Source organism: Diadema antillarum, unplaced genomic scaffold, assembly GCF_040938485.1.
Source record: "Diadema antillarum isolate AM-2024a unplaced genomic scaffold, OU_Dant_1.0 scf00000123, whole genome shotgun sequence".
Classification (NCBI taxonomy): Eukaryota; Metazoa; Echinodermata; class Echinoidea; order Diadematoida; family Diadematidae; genus Diadema; species Diadema antillarum.
The window spans coordinates 480,953-501,019 of NW_027271012.1; the positions used below are offsets into that span (position 1 = coordinate 480,953).

The window sequence follows — 20,067 nt, forward strand, 5'->3', positions numbered from 1 at the left end:
TTTAATATTTTGCCAATTGTGTGAAACTGTCATCACACATTGTCAAAACATTGTACTATAGACCTACTAGGAGAACCATGCATTATGGCGGAGGCATACCAGTCGCCGTAGCGACATTTCTAGTTTTTTATACTAAGCTGTCAACAGTTATAAATGTTATGGTTTCTTGAAAAGAAATGGTGATATCTCCGTATGTTTTAGGCTTCATTATATATATATATATATATATATATATATATATATATATATATATTTTTTTTTTTTTTACATGGTAGAATGTTTTGTGATACAACTAAACTGCACATATAAATCGAATGTGATATCTCTTCCAACGGTAAACGATACCTTTAGTGTGTTGCGTCAGAGTCAAATCTTGATTAATAATTTGATATATTTTTAGAATTTCTTGTATTGCTGTCTATCATATATATTGTCCTTGTTTAAACCATATTGAGGGTTATTTATTTATCTTTTTTTTTGGGGGGGGGGGGGGTGGAGCTCATTTTAGTGTTTGGGTAAGGCCCGATCTTTGATTTATAAAGAAATGCTTCTGTATCAAAGATATGCTTTTGTACTTGTATGTTACTCTGCTGTTGTAGAAACGTGAACGAGGATGGCATATGTGTAATAATATCTGATCCGTACATGTCGTTGAAATCCCTTCTGATCCGAGCACCCCCCCCCCCCGAAAAATCCGACATGGCGGCAATTTCTCAAAGTTGCTTTTAAATGTGTTGTGCGAAATTACTTTTCAGTATGTTGTTCAAATAACACTGTCCAAAATGATTATTCATGCTGTATATTCACATTTCTGAGGGGCCCACATTCTACAAGACTTGTCTTTATAGTGGGTCCCTCAATTTTTCGAATTATCCACAATGTTTACTTACTTCAAATCACTCGAGTTTTATGATAATCTGTAATGATTGTATAAGGTGCTACAATTATTATATTCTTTTCATCCTACATAGTTTTGAGCACCTGATTTTCTGTCACCAAAAAAGAAGAAGTGATGTTTATATGTTCTTGTCGAAAAATGAAATAAAACATTGAATTGAATTGAATTGAATTGAATTGAATTGAATTTACAAATAAGCATGCTGAAAGTGTATTCACTGTGAATAGATTTTTCTTACATCTTTTTAGGCTGATTTCATGTGGGTTATAGTGTCAAAATTGAATTGAACTAATGCCATTGGTAGATGCTTTCACATTTTAGATATCAGGATCACTCGAGAGTGGAAATGTTCATTTTCATTCCTTTTAGAGTGATCTCAGGGATCACTCAAAGAGTGACGAGTGATCCCTAAGGTCACCCTAAAATGAGTGAAAATGAAAATTTTCACTCAAAATTCACTCCAATTTTACTTTAAATTTACTGATTTCCGTTATTAACTCCTTCAAAAATGAAACTTCCACTCGATTTTTTTTTTCTTTTTCGGAGTAGAATATCACTGGTGTTAAAATATCTCCATAAAAACCCATGACGGTTTGAAATAGCACTACAATGTTCAAAATATATAAAAACTATAAATGGATAGCACAACAGACAAAATTGTACCAAAATTAGAATAATACATTTAATTTGGCGCAATAAACTATGTCAGCTTTGATGGCCTGCAATCTTGAAGTTCTTTAGTGATTGATCCAAATTTTGTTTTAAACTTTCTATAGCATGGTTGTTTCAAGCTTCTACCTCTATTTGAAAGACATTTTTTGCTTCATCTCATCTGCTCCAGAACAATCTACTTTGAAATGATAGCGATCGGCGTCACCTGAGCTACCACTTGGTATGAAAAGTTAGTTTGCAGGCACAAACTCTTGTTGTTTGTCAAAAAAGTCTGCGTGCACCAAGACTACTACACGCACCACTGGCACTGCTACAAGCGTCAGTGCCAGTGGTGCGTGTAGTAGTCTTGGCGCGTGCAGACTCTCTTTACGACCAACAAGGTCTTGTCACAGCTAAAGTGGAAATTTTTACATAGTGAGTTTTCAAGTTTGAGACATTATAACTCCTGAACCGCATATGGTACTGACCCCTAATTTTCTCCAAATATTAATCATATGTTAAACAAAATTCTTAAAAACGTTTCAAGGTAATCCTTCGGTGTTTTTTTGATTTATGCTGAATCAAGCATTTTCATGATTTTCCTTTTTTCAGAAAAATATCAAAAAATGAGTATTTTTCCTTAAAATCTCAATCCAGTTATCACAATCTCCCACAAAAATGGTATCAACTTGTAGAAAATTTTATTCTCTTTCATATGACATCACATTTGTTGAAATCTGATGCTTCTATCAAATTCTATCTTTCAAATAGCAAATTCAGTAGATATGGCGGCCATCTTGGACGCCATTTTGGATTTGGAGGCTTTCGCAAATATTTTTTATAGGTAGACCAGTGGTATGTTGTTTGTTACAATAGAAATTTGAAAATAAGCATGGTCTACTTAGTTTGTAGAGAGAGTGGAACTCACTCGTTAAGTAAGCGAGTTTTTAGGGTTTGGCCCTCCGGTTATTATGACATTTATTAATTTCGGGAGCTGCGTCTGGCGGCCATGTTGGATTTTCGCAATAAAAAAGAAACTGATTCTAATTTTAATCCACTGAATCTTATTTCTCTTACCATTTATCATCAAATAGAGTTTTAAAAAAACCCATCCCCAGACAAATCTTAACCACAGAAGGCACTTTTTAGGTCCTCTGGCGGCCATTTTGGATTTTTGGCGGCCATCTTGGATTTGGGACAGATTTCAAGATGGCGCAGAAGCTTATTTTGTTAAGTATGGTCTAAAGTACCAGAATCAAGTGAGAAAACCTTGACTGGAAAAAAAGGCAGTTTTTGCCTGGCTCTGCCCTGTCTATTAGCATTATGATAGCGGTCTCCTGTATTTCTTAACTCTTTCAAAGAGATTAACGACAAGCGTGATAATGTTATCAGTGCATCAATGTGTAGACTGCCTATCTAAGAGACATAACTATATTGGCTTAGTATTTTTTAAGTCATATCATAATATTGTACCTTGTCTTCATCACACTTCATCACATATGCATCCATTTTGCGTCATGTAAAACAGAGTGTCACGTTATTTTTGTGTATGTTTGGAAAATGCAGAAATAAAAACCAACAAATCGAACCGAACCGAACCGAGCCATTCGTTGCAGATGCGGAAGGCGCGCGCTATCTCACTGGCACAGATCGAGACAAACTTTTTACGAGTTCTGTTTTAGTCCAGACTGAGTGGTAAAGGGCAGTATAAATACCTATTATTATTATCATTATTATTATTATTATTATTATTATTATTATTATTATTATTATTATTATTATTATTATTATTATTATCAGTATTATTATTCATTACTATTTATCATTATCTCAGCCTTTTTCGCATGGTTAGGCATAAGTATACGCTCTGACCTGTATACGAACCTTAATAATGCACTCAGATATACATTGCTCGGTTGATCTGCTGCAGCAGATCAGCTAATTCTAAATTGGACTTAACTTCCATTGATTCCAGTTGTGTATAAGTCAGTCACAAACGTCCAATCCTAATTTCTGATATGGAGTTGCATTGTATATTCCTGTCCATGTGATAGATCACAGATCACTACATGAATAACGTACAGGGGAACCACAGAACGGGACCGCTTGGGTGCGGCGAATTTACCTCGTTATCGCCGGACCCTCGTTTTATTTGTATACATTGAGAACATACCCATGAATGTATTCACTGATGGATTATAATTATAAGATAATCATGACGCCACATTTAATTAGTGAATAGTAAAGCAAGAAATGAGACGGCAATGCAGTGGCGGATCCAGAAGGGGCGCACCGGGCGCGCGCCCCTCTTTATTTTTGTTTAAACAAAAGAAATGGGTGGGGTGGGGTGGACCAAAGAGGTTGGATGGACACAGTGGTGGCGTGCGCACCCTTTATTGTAGATCAAAGGTGCCTGGGCCCCTAACTGAATCCCAGGGAATGGGAATGTGCTGTGTGAGTTATCATGAAGCGCTTGCGCTTGTGGTAAAAATGTATAGGTTATCCTATCAAGTTCGCAGTCTCATCAATTCGAGCGGATTGTCCGATTTTCCTCAAGCTTCACCTTGTTATCAGTCAATCCACCATTCTTTTGGGATTCATTCCCCTTTGTGAAGAAATACGACGCAGGTGAAAAGTCTACTTTGTGGGAGGGAGAGAATGATGCTAAATATTTACAGTACTATTAACTTTATGCTCGATCTGAAACTTATCTGTTAATTTTATAAAAAGATAATGTACTTCACGGACGATGGGAACTACTGAATGTGTGTGTGAGTGCATGTTTTGCAATTTGCATTGCTCGAGTCATGCAGGCAAAGTATGGCCTTTTGCCAAGACCCTCTCGCTGTATTATGGTGGTGATCAAAATGGGGGTGAGCGAATCAGCTGACTTGGTTGTCGCACTCGGCTGAGCTCGATTCGCTCGTCCGTAAATACAGGGAGAGGGCCTTGAAAAAGCCTATAGGGAAAGCACAGTGATTCACTGTTATTGTACTATATTTAGAACATTACATCGCTTCGAGTAGCCGATCAAGTATAGATGGTACAGTGTGTATAATCACCGTCAGTCGCTTGATGGCAAGCTAATAGCAGAGAGGTATATAGTACACCTGTACAGAAAAAACGCACCCTATCGGGTGCGGTGAAGGTAATACACGGTTTCGGAAAGGAGACAGTCCTGTATAATGTAGCTGGCAACTGCATGTGAGAAGTGAATTCACCCGTAACCATCTGTAATCAAGCTAACAATATTAGCTTTACATAAGAGTCGGACTCATAGGAGTCAACAAATCTTGCCGTGGAACCATGGCTCCAACAATGTCGACACAAACAGTGGACGTTCATATCAAGCTGACTAGCGGTCGCACCGTTCACTTTCCCGTACCACAGGAGACAACCGTCGCTGAGCTGTGTCAGAAAGCAGCTGTGGAGCCGGAGGAGAAAGCACCCGCGGAAGAAGTAACGTTGAGGTTCGATGGCAAGACGCTGAAGAGAAGCAAAACCGTCCGAGATTATGGAATCCGGGAGGAAACAGTACTTAAAGTCAAGGTATAAAAATTGCTATATGGGACCTGTATTGATGCTTCAAGAAGACTAATGTCTTGACTTCTTTTGAAGTTTTGTTAATACAGCATAGTTCAATACTATCTCCTGCTGGAGTTTTGTTGGGTGATTTCTTTAGCTACAGCTCTACACAGATTAAAGTTCGTCAATCCTTGAAGGTATACTCCGAGTAAGAAAGACGACACTCCCAACTTCTTCGTTTTGGCGCCCACTACAGGGCGCCGACAAGATTATCCGGAGGGGTTGATTGCACGTATATGAGTTTGTATGTCACGTCTTTTGCGTTCTTTCTGCGGGGGATGGAGGGGGGGGGGGGGTTCAAATTATTCGTTTTCTTGGACCATAAAGTTACAATTATTATAGATAATTGATTTGACATTACTTTAAATTTCTGTGTATTGACTGCAGACATATACCTGGGAGTATACTTGGAATCAATATTGAGATAGATGTCAAAGAAAATTCTGATAGTTATGGGAATGCACATGCACATGCATCATTGGCCTGTTGCAGAAATATATTTGTACCTGGCCTGTTGCAGAACTATATATTTTTACCTGACAAAAGGGGTACTGTCGCACACTGCCGGGTCAGTATGATTCCATCATTGATCTTAAAATAGGAAAAATACTCTTTTGAAAATAACCAGAGTTTTCTCAGGTAAAAGAGACAAGCTAGAATTCCCCACTCTAGCTCTACGCTGTTAACCATTTATAATTCCATCATACTGCCTTATATTTCTAACTACAATCTCGTTTGGCCTTGTCAGAAGCCTAAACTCAACTCACTGTGTCTTCAGGAAAAAAACACAAATAAACAAAAACTGTTCGTACTAAGCACGAACTCGGACTCATACAATCATTTTTTTCTTTCAATTGCGTACACTCACTATACGGTCTCATTACGACATTAGTTACCTCCAAAGTGCTGTGTTAAGTATTTGTGTACAGATTCCATTCCCACGAACTGCCTTGACATTGTTCCGCTTTAACTCGGCTATTCATAGTTATCCAACCAGAACCTCGACAAACGTGCACCTACAGGCCGTGTCACACCTTTCCGGACAAGCCTTCCGTGCGACTTGCGAAGAACAATTTTACTACCCGGAGGTCTCCGCAGATGACGACCTGCAGATGACAGTACCTAGCACGTATCTCACCCGTAGTTGCCCGGAGGTGCGCACGCAAATCCTTTTTACCCGCAACCATGTTTAGGCCCTGTCACACCTTTCCGGGTATATGCAAGCTATACGCGAGACTGTTGCGTGTGGGGATTTTCCAGCATATCGGACAATTTCTGAGAGAGGACAAGAATTTGGGCGAGTTTTGCATGTGTCTTACTTGCTGGACGCGTTCTACTTAAGTTCTACTTGCGGGTATTCTGTGTGACCTGCGTGCCAGGCGCGTGGGTGCTGACAACTCAGTGAAGAAATTCCTCTGAAGAAATGCCAGAATTCCCACAGAAGGTCATTATCTTGGCCGCGTACGGAAGTTGTACGGGGACTGCGAAGTACCTGCGTAGGAGTTGCCTGCGAGGTGCTGCTGCATAAGGGCCTCCTACTGGCGTTCTGCGTGGACCTCTGCTGGCAATCCCCGCGACTCACCCGGAAAAAGTTTTGGTCATGCTCAAAACTTGGCTGGGGGTAAATCGAACTTGCGTGCGCACCTCAGGATCTGGGCAACTGCGGGCGAGATACGCGCTAGGTACTGTCAGGTGCGGACCAACTGCATGCAGAGAGCTCGGGTTAGCAAATCCGCAAGTCAACCCGCAAAACTTCCCCAGATACGGTATGACAAGGCCTTGAGCATGCTCAAAACTTATTCCGAGTGTCTCGCGTGGATTTGCCCTCAAGTTTGCCCTCACCCGAGAGAGTGTGGCAACGCCACTTAATGATAGGAATAGAGACAGAGAGCAGCATAAATGTGGATTATATATGTATGTATGTATGTATATATATATATATATATATATATATATATATATATATATTCATACACTGCATTCCGCGTCTGCAGTGCCCACGCGGACGTATAGGATTCTGTGTATTATAGTAGCTGGGCCCTATCTTAGATCTGCATCGGACATTTTAAATCCAGATTACATTATATTGCCTCTCGTGATTTTGTGCTGCTCGTTTTTTGTTTTTTTGGATGTGCAAAGACCGTTCACATGCCAATAAATCCAGCACAACAATCAATCACAATCAAATATTTCCCTCCTTAATTGCCAAGGTTAAATAAGTGATGTATATTTGCTGTAAAATAGAAATTTGATGTCATCATGCCATCCTATTATAGTAAACATGCACGTTTTCATAATCATTATCCCCCTTCAGGTTGTGGTACCATTATCATGCAATATTGGAATCGTCATTAATTTATCAATTTCGTTTTGCAGAGAACAGAGCATATTTAGTAATTTTCTAAATGAATGTGCATGATGGGAGGTGTTAAGTGGGAACGATTTCATCCTTTTCCCCCAACATCCTTGCAGATGATCGCTAAGCAGACGTTACAGGTCCACTTGAAACTGCCAGACAATGAGGTTGTGTCCTTTGCGATCGACAACACATCCCTTCTATCCGAAATCAAGGACAAACTTGTGCAAGAAAAGCCTGATATGCAGCAAAAACTAATAACATTTAAGGCAAGATATATTATCTTTATATTCCAACAATTTACTTATGAATAGTTGTAAATGTTTGAAATATTTTTCATTCATTTAAAATATTTTTTTAATGATTGTAATATCATACTTTTATTGGAATGAAAGATAAATGGAACGAAATTCAGTCTACCTATTGGCATGGTATAACTTGGGATGAGATAGTCAGTCATGAGCAGAATTCAAGAAGACAGATTTATTGTAAGTTAATGAATTGACATCATGTGACAGAAATACTTGCTATAACGTATCATTAAATATGGCAGCTCTATTTCCCTGTGTCACCATTAATGTGATGGCAAATTTGTGAAATTACAACTTGTCCGCTGTATTTATCTTCAAGATGGGTGACATGGACCTGAATCTATCAAACTACGCCTATGAAGATTGTCTCGAAGATGGAGAAAAAATTGATGTAATCCACGTAAAGGATCCACCCGGAGAAGATGGGGAAGAGGAGGGAGAAGAAATGGAAGAGGAGAAAAAGCAGGTGGGCGATGTGTGAAACTAGATTTTCTTTGCACAGTTTGTTTCTTGTGCTAGTTTTCTTGTTGTTGTTGTTCAGATTTTTACGTAGCATTCAGGTAGTTTGGAAGTCTATTCATGAGTAATGGGCGGGAATAATGTATCTATAGAGACCGGGGTAATAATAGGTACGCGCTTTGAGCACCTTACAGAGTGGATTTAGCGCAATATAAATTCATATTATTGTCATTATTCATATATATAGGTCGGGTGGATGATGAGGATATCTTCTTCTTCAAGGAGATATGAAAGGAACTTCCTGTGAATTGTGCACATGAGTCGGTACAACGTTCTATCAAGCCAATGCTAGCCTGTAATAAAATGATGTTCACGAGGATGGGCTGTTCCTCTTGCGAAGGTGGAAGTTAAAAACAATTATCTGGTTCGATAGGATCATTTCATAACTCCAAATACATCTTAATCCAAAAGTAGTCTATTAACCAATGGAAAAACTGGACGCAAGATGCTTTATTAAGAATTAATTTGCAGCCGTGGAGATGGCTGCATTGCAGAATTTTGTACATTTTCATTTCGTAATCACATACATAATCAAACAATGATTCTTCAAATATGATATAAAACTACACTCTCATTATTCAGAAAGCAAGAATGACATCTGATAAACAGAATTTTGAAATTAAATCAAATACACTTGTGCATACACATTGGAAGAACTGTTAAAAAAGATGAAATATATTGATAATCAATTCACAATTATATATATGTATATATACATATATATATATATATATATATATATATAAACATATATATACACTGCACAATCATATACAATTACCTAAACTGTTACAAAGTAAAATGTTTATTTTGTTTCCCTGCGTACAGGAAGTTTTGAACAGCTTTGCTGCCAACATGACATCGCAGCGTAAAGTCGACGTAGTATTTTCCTTCGACACGACCTGTAGCATGTACTTTTGTTATCGACGGTAGGTTGGTCGAGGACGACCTCCAGGACGACCCAGCTTGCTATTACTTCCTGTTGTTTATTGATCCTCTACAATGATATAGCTGCAAGTGCTTAATATTCATACTTCAGGGATCCAATTGCATTAACGACTTATAATGTATCAATTTTTACTAGCGACTATATTTGTCAGAGCAGTCAGAATCATTATAATATTAGGCTTGGATTTTGATGTTATGTTAACTGTTGCAGTATTTTTGTTGATGACGTGAGCAATAAACGATGATATAATTGTACATCAACGAGACAAATATTCACACGTGGTGTGTATCTGAATTAAATCACTGAGAATCAATACAATACAATACAATACGTATACACACACACAGACACACACACACACACACACACACACATATATATATATATATATATATATATATATATATATATATATATATATTATATATATTATGATACTTGTAGTCCGCGTGTTGGTACCAGTACAGAAAAGATGACGAAGTAGGGTGGTAATGCATTTCAGTCCAACAGTGCTATTTATTCAGACCAAATTTTCGACGAATACATTCGTCTTCCCCAGGGTCGACAATGACTTCCAGAATTGTCATTGTCGACCCTGAGGAAGACGAATGTATTCGTCGAAAATTGGTCTGAATAAACAGCACTGTTGGAGTAAAATGCATTACCACCCTACTTCGTCATCCTTTCTTATCATAATATATATATATATATATATATATATATATATATATATATACCTATCACGTATAATATATACATTTATACATACACATTGTATATTTATATTGTCACGATAAACCACCCAAGGAAAAAAAGAAAAGAAAAGAAAAGAAAAGAAAAGAAAAGGAGGTGACTTTGTGCCTTTGCAGTGTCTTATACAAGACCACCTATATCTTTGGAAAGTCGTGCTTATATCACAGCTCTCAAATCTACAATAAGCAATAATGAATATCTATTTAAATGTTATGTGTATGTGAAAATATATGTTTCATATACACGTTTGTACATATTATTATGTATGCATATATTCATGTAGCATGCGTCAATATGTTTCTGTATCTATCATCTATACCATATTATATGTTTTATGTTTTCAGGTCAAAGAACGAATCCGTCAGTCAGTCACCAAACTCCTGGCAGATATTCCCAACATCCAGATTGGAATCATGGCTCATGGAGACTACTGTGACCAGAAGTTTTACGTCCTGAGGAAGCATGATCTCTCCTCCAATGTCAGCGACCTCGTGAATTTTGTCACGGAAACGGACCGCACTCTAGGAGAAGGATGTTATGCGGTGAGTTTCAGTGGTAGGATAGTTTTTCTTCCCATTTAATAAAAAAAGAGAATACAGAACATTAAAATAATAAGCCCTTTTTACACTTGTGTTTCTTAACCCCTTACTTTCTCTGACCCAGAACTATCGTTAGTCCCGTACCAATTTTTTCAGCTTTTTACACTCGCCAATTAGTCCCGTACTAAGCTCTTGTCCGGGGCTAAGGAGAAAATTGACCTTTTTACACTCGTATTTCTTAGTCCGGTACTTTCCAAACCACATGAATATTCATGATTACGCTGTGCACTGTACACGTACACACACGCACCGGCAGCACTTGATTATCTCGTTTCTGATTGGTCAGTGGGGGTCGGACTTCGTCTCCGTCGCTTAGCCCCGGATTATTTTTTTCGTTCTGTTTACACTCACTTGCTTGGCACCGCAATTGCGGTGCTAACCCTGCTACAGTTTTACAGGGCCAGATAGTACGGGACTCAAATCGGTGGGCTAGCCCACTTTGGCAAAAACAAGTGTAAACAGAAAGTGGGCTAAGGAAAGTCCGGTACCAACGGTGGGGCTAAGCCCCCCCCCCCCCCCCCTTAGCCCCACCGTTGGTACGGGACTAAGCAAAAATTTGCAAGTGTAAAAAGCCCTAAGGAGTATTTTCAAGTCAAATAAAACCCCACATTTGTCTCTGCTTTTGGAGATTATCTTTTGCCCAATCCTCCCCCCAAAAAAGAGAGAAATAAAAATAAAAGAAGAGAGAGAGAGAGAAAAAAAGAAAAAAATTCTCTCCCTCTCTCTTTGTATAATATATATATATATATATATATATATATATATATATATATATATTGTATGATAATGTATGTGTGTATGCAACAGTGGTATTATACTTTATTACCCCTTATACACTTTAGTACCACAAACATCTGAATTAAAAAAAAAGAAAAGGGAGCGAAAAAAATCACAGAAAAATAAACGTTCTCTCTTTGTATGATATATACTCGTGTGTGTGTATTATACGTGTGTGTATGTATGTGTGTGTAGCTATGATATTCATGTTGATAAATATTAGAATTGTATCCTGTGCAATTGCATGTAGTGTGATAGTATAATGATATTTCATGTGATAATCCACATGACGTGTTTTTATCAGATATATTGATTTTGATATAAAACATTATCAAAAGCGCAAGCATGAGTACCTAATTATTGGCAATTCATCTGGGCAAACCTGCAATGATTTACATAACTTCCCATGCCCCCTTTTTTCGATGGTATCGCACAATCCACTTTTTCTGGATCTGCCCCTGATTTCTGTCACATTAAACAACATGGTATATGAAATATCATGATGTGTTTTGGTCCAGAGGACTTACTTTGACTATAAGTAAAACAAATCATTTTTTTTTTTGTGGCTATGTTATGTATATGATCACATTTGTTATACTGAAATTCCTTACAACAACTTGCAAATACTTTTCATGTTTTTGACATTAGTTTGCACAATATCCACTTTTATCTTTCAGTGTTACGAGTGGGTCTTGAGACATGCGAACAATCTGTCCTGGCGTGAGGACGCAGCCAAAGCTCTGGTCATCATCGGTGATGTCGTCCCACACGAGAAGTCTTACACCACTGAACAGGTGGACTGGAGGGCAGAACTTGATGACTTAATCGCCAAGGAAGTCAAGGTAACCCCCATCCCCCAACACACACGCGCGCGTACACACGCACCACAATATACGGATACTATGGGTGTTATGGAGAGTTCCAGTGTCGGCACATTACAACATGTATAAGTATACAGAGTATAAGTGCACTTTATTTCCAATTCCTTCATGGTATACTTTCAAAACACTTTACATGAATTAGATAACTACTAGACTGCATGGCTCACTGCTTTTTCTTTAATGTCATGAGATTGTTTGAAGCTTATACAACATGCATGAGCGAGACATTGATGGTAATTATTCACGTATAAGGCAAACCTGATTCTTACAATTAAATCAAGTTTTGTTGTTTTACAGGTGTACGGAGTGCAGGTAAAAGACCATGATCCAGCCGATTCTTTCTACGGGTACATTGCGCGCAAATCTGGTGGTGCTCATATCAAATTCCAGCAATTTGGGCTTATCACCGACATGTTCCTTGCAGGTAAGACCGCAATTCTATTCTGATAAACTTGTAACAATGCGTCGTTCCTTTGGATGTTTCTATTTGTTTTGTTTTGTTTTTAATGTGCAGATCAAAAATAAATATGTAAAAAAAAAAAAAAAAAACGAGGTATAGAACGAGAATACAAAAATACGTGTAAATAGTACGAGAAGACATTACCGATTGCAGCTCATGTAAAATGCATGATAAAAAAAATGTAATTCATATTTCCTATTTTGACTAAAATGAGGAGAAGGCAAGAGAGCATATCGATTTTTTTTTTCTTAGAATTGTTCAGAGGCAGCTTTTTAAGATTTTCCGGAATTCCGGAGTTCCAAATATTAGATCCATAAAACCTTATCGACTGTTTTTGGGCACGAGTTGTTCGGAAACAAAATGGATAAATATTGAATTGATGCCGAGTGTTTTTTTGAGTGAATTTCATTACAACGCTTAAAATAATCCATAAAAACAAACGTAAGATCCTCAAGTGAGGCTGATGCAAGTCGAACAGCCATTATAGCAATTTCTACAAACTTATATACAAAAGACCAACACTGATGTCAGTCGACTCATCAATGCAATGATATAATTATCATATGATTTTACTTCTACCGATGGTGGCGTTGGGTGAGCATCTATATAGGGACTGTTTTTAATACACAAAATAAAATGATTATACATTATAACCTTTGACAATTTTATTTTGTTTATTGTTGTAGTGTGCTATAGGGAGTCCGGCGATGCGCAACTCAAAGCTTATGTTGATGAGGTGAAAAATGAGGGAAGGATGACCGAGGAAATGATGGATGTGATGCAGCAGTTAGAGAAGAAACCAGAGGAAGAAGAGGAAGAGAAGGAGGAGGAAAAGAAGGAGGAGGAGGAGAAGGAGGAGGAGAAGAAAGTTGAAGAGGCAACAGCTGAACCTGCGGATGCAGCGGCTGAACCATCGCCACGGAAACCACAGGTAAGAAATTCAAACATCCCGCGGGAAATATCCGGCATTTTCACAACAAACTCTCATTTAATACCCAACCCATTCCAGACAATGATATGCAGATCAATTAAAGCCATTTCCTTTAGAAATTACTTTATTTTGTTGGAAACCATATCTTTCGTTTAATGAATTACATTGTATTAAGGTATACGGTCTGTACAAGTGTTTGTGGCAAAATGCATACACAGAAAACTGGCGCATTTATACATCTAAAGGAAAGCACTAACCATCACACTCCATGATACACACACACACACACATCTTATACAATAAACCCCAACAAGCCCAAGAAAAGACATTTATTCGCCATTCTTTTAAAGAAGGGAAATGATGGGCATGTTTGCAATGCTGATGGTGATTATAAAAATCATCACCTTGTTTGTTTGTTTATCCAGGAGGAGGCTTACATTAAAAAGCCATGGTGGGACCAGAATCTGGATCAAGAGACCCGCCCGCGATTCACCTACAACGCTAAGAGAGACGTCTGGCGCCGAATCCACGTGGGTAGAGGAGCAACGATCCGCAATAAATGTGGACAGTTGAAGGAGGAATGCATTCTAATGTAGATAGTCCTTGTAATATCTCTGGTCAGGGGGACATTATAGGCCCTAAATGCATATATAATATATACCTTGACTTAGATACCCCTGGTCAAGAAGAGTTTGACATGACAATTATTATGACTTATGTTTTTTTTTTTTAATATGTATATCTATTTCTCGTATTTCACAACGAAATATAGAATGACATAAATCACGGAAAAAAACAACATCAAAAAATTATCAACATTATATTCGAAACATAGCCACTAAGCAAATAACACAACGTTATATCAAAATCATGCGAAAAATAAGATGTAAAATATAAATGTATTATAAATATACGAACCAAAAATGCCATGCTAATTTAAATAAGTTTCTTCGGTTAGGTGATTGATCTTCTTAGATTTCTTGAAACATAAATTCATTGCGTATGTATAAGGACTATAGAAATGTTATTTATTGACGTACATGTATATCATAAATGATAAACAATAAAAGAGGAAAAAGAGAAAAAAATGCTCAAGATGCACTGTATATACTAAGTTTACTGTTGGATGTATACGCACATTTTTCATTATGCTCTTCCATTCATGTGTATGTTGATACATGTACCATCCAACCATGTACCGCTGTATTACCTCTATCATCTATTCATACCGGTCACTTGCATTGTGCACTGTACTCTCATAGTCTCAAAAGTTTTGCTCAGTGACATGTAGCAATCAAATACCCTGATAATTTCCTGCTAGCCTTAACAACACTTCCTGTAACTCATTCAGAGTTACCCTTTGTGAAGGCTAACCAGTCACATAATATAGAATCCAGATAAGGTTATATGCAGGTATAAGAAAGTGACACAGCTAGGGCAATAGTTGACCATAGTGGATATATACAGATAAAAAGAATTGAATGATTGTGGACATACAGAAACAGTGCAAATTTCATCTTCCAGGTGTAGTCGTGTTACTATTTGTGATCAGATTAGATAGAACATTCCGGAAAATTCTTCGACACGAAGCGTCTTTTTTCTTTACCATCAATGTGAATACTGTATTATATACAAATGCTGTTTTAGAAATCGGTTACAGGACAATCCTCATTTACTCCTGCGACAATGTTCCCATATGAAATATCTCTTTAAGCCAAACACAAATTCTACCCACAAACAGTTGTTGGTTGGTTGGTATGGTTTATTAGATGAAATGTTCTCGCAGCTAAAAGGCTGAATTGCAACATTAGTATTGTTCACACAATACATACGTGATTAAAAAAGAAAGTATTTACAATTTTCAAATCATTCATCACTATTTAAAAAATAACAATTGACATCATTTACAACATTATTCATTATAAAATATATTACATTCACTACATTGAACACACTGTACGTGACGAATAAACATAAACTGAATAAAAGGGACCCATGCGGTTACTTCCTTTTCTTACATTGTATTCACATCTTTCCCCTCCCTCTCTCTCTCACAGACATACACGCACGCGCAAACACAGGTACACTCACAAACACATACACACAATCATCTCTTCATCACATCCAATAAGTGACTCTCACACACATAAACACATACAGACACTACAAATTCTCATTCTCCCACCACACGGCATTACTGATTGTAACTGTACATTCGTCACGAAACGTCTTTCGTCATTGTCGCAGGAGCAACTGTCGTGTCAACCTATTACAAATCATCCTCCAATAATAAACTAAGCGCATATTATTTTGTGGTATGTGCTTGATGCTTATAAGTCAATCGATTGTATACTTGGAATGTTTAGTTTGCTTTCATTTGAAGAGTACACATTCTCAATGTGAGAATATAAGTCTTGCCATTTAATAAATCCTGCATTATGTCGTATCTTTAGTCTTTCATTTTTGTATATATATTGTATATGAATGTGTTTGCATAGACTGTGTTAAAGTTACAATATACATTTTTATCGACTTAACAGTAACATGCCGTTTATTATTGAGGTGGTTAATATTTTTAATACATGTATATTTAATATGAAAGCATTCTTCAGATGAATGTCTGCTTTCTGTACAGCAGTAAGCCATATATTTATCATGATTTACATTGCTATGGTACACATCTTTTGCCGTTCTCATTTCTCTCCCAGAAAATGACTATATGTATACCGTTTCATAATGTTCCAACTGAAAGCAATATTGTAATGTTTCATCATTTTTCGGGAAAGTATGATGTGGTCGTTATTATTTATTTCATTTTTTTTTTGCATTAAATAATGTGTACCTCTATGCGATGCTTTGCTAAAAAAGCAAAACAAAAATATACTTGTATGCAGAAATTACTTTATGTCCTAATAAAGCATAAGTTGATATACAATAACAGGGTCAAAGTCGTGTCTTGTTTTTTCTTGAGTCAGAACGGTGATTTATAGTCCTTATTTTTCTATGTTTTTTTTTTTTGATGCAATGATAATCACATTTAACTGTATATATTTATTTTACGAGAAGAAGAACAAGTTTACCCAACATTATGTCTCATGTCGTATTCGGATAATGAGTTTCGTGTCACTTTGATCAATTTTATGCTCATTGATGTGATCCCTCTTATTTCTTCCTATTTACACCACAAAGATGATATCTTTTGTGTAAAGAGGTATAATGTACGCGTGTAGAGTCTGTGGCTTACATTTATGAAAGCGTTAATTTTGCGTGTTATTTCAATTATTAGATAATCTGTTTGTTATGATACACAATGTACAGGTGTCACGTGCCTCGCAGAACTGTATAATACTTGCTGCAGCCGACACTCCGATTCCTATTTCTCCCTTAACCTCCCTTGGTTCTTGCATGCATGTATATCCCACCCAATGTATAGGCGCTCTGTTGGTGTACACCTTCTTATTTCCTTCTTTTTTTTATCCTCTCTGTTTCTTCCGCCCTATGTCTCCTTCCCACCCATACCCCTCTTTCCTCATTCTTCTATTTATCTCTACTCAACTACACCAATTCATTGTCTGGAACATGTTTTGCTGTTTTTCACCCTATTTGTTTGGGAGTGGAATTATATATACTTTGCACATTTTAGAATCCCCCGTAATTAAGTCAGTGCAATATACAGTGTATTTCAATAGGCATTCATTGTGCATATCTCCCGAGAAGAATCTCATTGATCAGTATAGGCTTTGATGATCAGGTGCACGAGAGTGATCACTGGGGTGTAACGAGAATAGGAAATCAGCAGGTCTGATAATGTACCAATATGTTGTGTGAGCGTAGTGGTGCGTATGCAAAACATGAGAGAAAGAGCGAGTGAAAGTGACAAAGAGCGAAAGGGCGTGTGATAGTGTGTGAGGCAGGTGTCGAAAGAGAGAGTATGAATACCGAACCATGATCATCTGTGTTTTTGTTATGAGATTATGTTTACGGCTTGCCCAGTCTGTAGGTCTACATGTCCTGTCGTATGACCTCGTTTCTTGATGTCATTATTTTACGTGTTTCATTTGTATGAATACCTTTTTTGTAATATCTATTGTCTCTTTTACGATGTAATTCTATGGGCAATTCAGTCGTATGACTGCGAGACATGAATACTTCAATAAAATACCATTTATCTATCTATCTATCTATCTATCTATTAAGAGTACGTAAGAAGGAAAAAAAACAGAAGAAAGGAGATTTCACATGATCAAGATGGCAGAAGATTGTAGGCACTTAATTCTTAATTAATGGTGGGGAAGACTACTCATTGTTTATCATGTAATCACGTAATTCAAGCATATAAACACTTCATTGCTTAGGAATCGTCAAAAGCAGCTCTCAGGCAGCAAGCTGCTTCATGACTGTGAGTGCATATAACCAGGGGCGGATCCAGGAATTCCGTTAAAAAAAGGGGGCGCCTTTACAAAGTTAACGGGGGAGGGGGCGCACGCTCCCCCTTTTTCTTGTTATTTCTGTTGTTTTAACAAAAATTAAATGGGGCGCGCCCGGTGCGCCCCTGCCTGGATCCGCCAATGCGTAATAGGCAATGAAATATTCATGCCATCATTTTGCATAATTATGTCTGAAAAAAAAAATATGCCTACAAAAGTTAGAGACATATTTTTGAACTCTTTCGCCCATGATCTTGTTTAGGAATGATTGTAGGCCTACTTGAAAATGCCTTTCAACATAAAAGACGTTTGAACTTATTTTATGGGTTTGTTTAGGGTCTTTATATGACGAGCAAGTGCATAGAATCAATTCGTACCATTTGTGGTTCAGATTAAAGACTCATGTGATTGTCAATATTCCAACATCATTCTGACAATGGTCACAAAGTACCACTTATAATGCAGATGATTTATGAGTGATTTGATCACCCACAAAAAGAAAAACAAACTGGAAAGGGAAACATTGATGAATAAAGCCAATGCTTGGATCTCTAGAATAATCTCCAGAAACCCAAAGTTATTTTCACTGTTGTGATTTTTCCCTATTATCTTTTATTTTTATTTCCATTTTTTAGAGCAAAAAGTGTAAAAGCTGCAGCTTTCCCAACTCCCTTCCTTCTGCAGCTCCTATAAACCAGGAAGGTTACCACCTCCCTTTATAAAAACAAACCAAACAGCATATCAGTGGATGAGGCTAATCATGGGCTACTTTACACGAGGGATAACGGGCATTGATTACTGTATAGTTATTATGGGTCCCGGTTGTGAGTCGAATCAGGGAGGTGGCCATGTACGTGGTCTAAATACGGGGTCTATATGCTGCCATGTTTTGAAAGATGAAGAGTACAATGTTGGTTTCATTACAGCATGACCACACATCTTTTTCAACATTTTCAAGGCATCTACTTCACTTTTCAGGGGCTGATCCAGGAATTCCGAAAACTAGGGGGAGGGGCGCCCAAAATATTTCTAGTGCCGCTGACAAGCAAACAAAAAACAAAACAAAACAAAACAAAACAAAACAAAACAAAACAAAACAAAAAACCCAAAACAAAACGCTTTGAACAGCAATTTTTCGAAAGAACATGTCTTTATACAGTTGATCCTTGCTCGTTCTATATAGGCCTAGCCTATGATGCAAACTTTAAGAGAACACCTGAAATCACTATTTTTCTTTTATTTGCATGATTTTAGAGTCAACTTTCAATGTAGCGACCAGGGGGGGGGGTGTTTCATCAATTTAGTCAGCGCTGACAAGTTGTCAGTTTCTGACAATTTCAGCAGAATCCTTAATGGTTTTGATTGGCTGAGATGCTCTGGTCACTGACTGTTACCATGGCGATTGTCAGAGACTGACAACTTGTCAGCGCTGACAGCTTTCATGAAACGGTCCAGTCTGACATACTGCACAAATAGTCCATGGGCCAAGAGCCGAAAAATGGGTTGTTGGTACCATCCGAGGTGGCAAAACCTTTTTGGTGTCATTTTGTTTGTCGGACATAGATATGCTTATCAAGCTATGATAGCATTTCCAAATGAGTAGCTTAGTCATAATAAATGAATTTTTAATCAATTTGGTCTCGTTTTTATATCCCTATACTTCTGAATCGAAACTAACCGCTATACAAATACGAGCACTGCCTTCTGCATGTCCACAGGTGTTCTGTTGTAAACGCGGTGCGCTTAGTCTTTATTCAAGGCAGCGAAGGGAATATCCAAAGGGTTATGATGTCCACAGCTGTCACGCGGTGCGCTTAGTCTTTATCTAGAACAATGTACCGTTAATCATATTTAAAGTTCCTAATAAAAGGGATTATCTATACTGTTTTTATACCACTCTCTCAACAAATACATCAGTTTTAAACAAAAATCACTCTGTTCATTTACAACATTATTAATTATAATGTATT

The 20,067-nt window shown here is 37.4% G+C and overlaps 1 pseudogene; it reads left to right on the plus strand.

The window, feature by feature from the left end:
- The first annotated feature begins 4,839 nt into the window (after positions 1 to 4,839).
- On the plus strand, positions 4,840 to 14,266 carry LOC139720192 (uncharacterized; annotated as a pseudogene).
- The last annotated feature ends 5,801 nt before the right edge of the window (positions 14,267 to 20,067 follow it).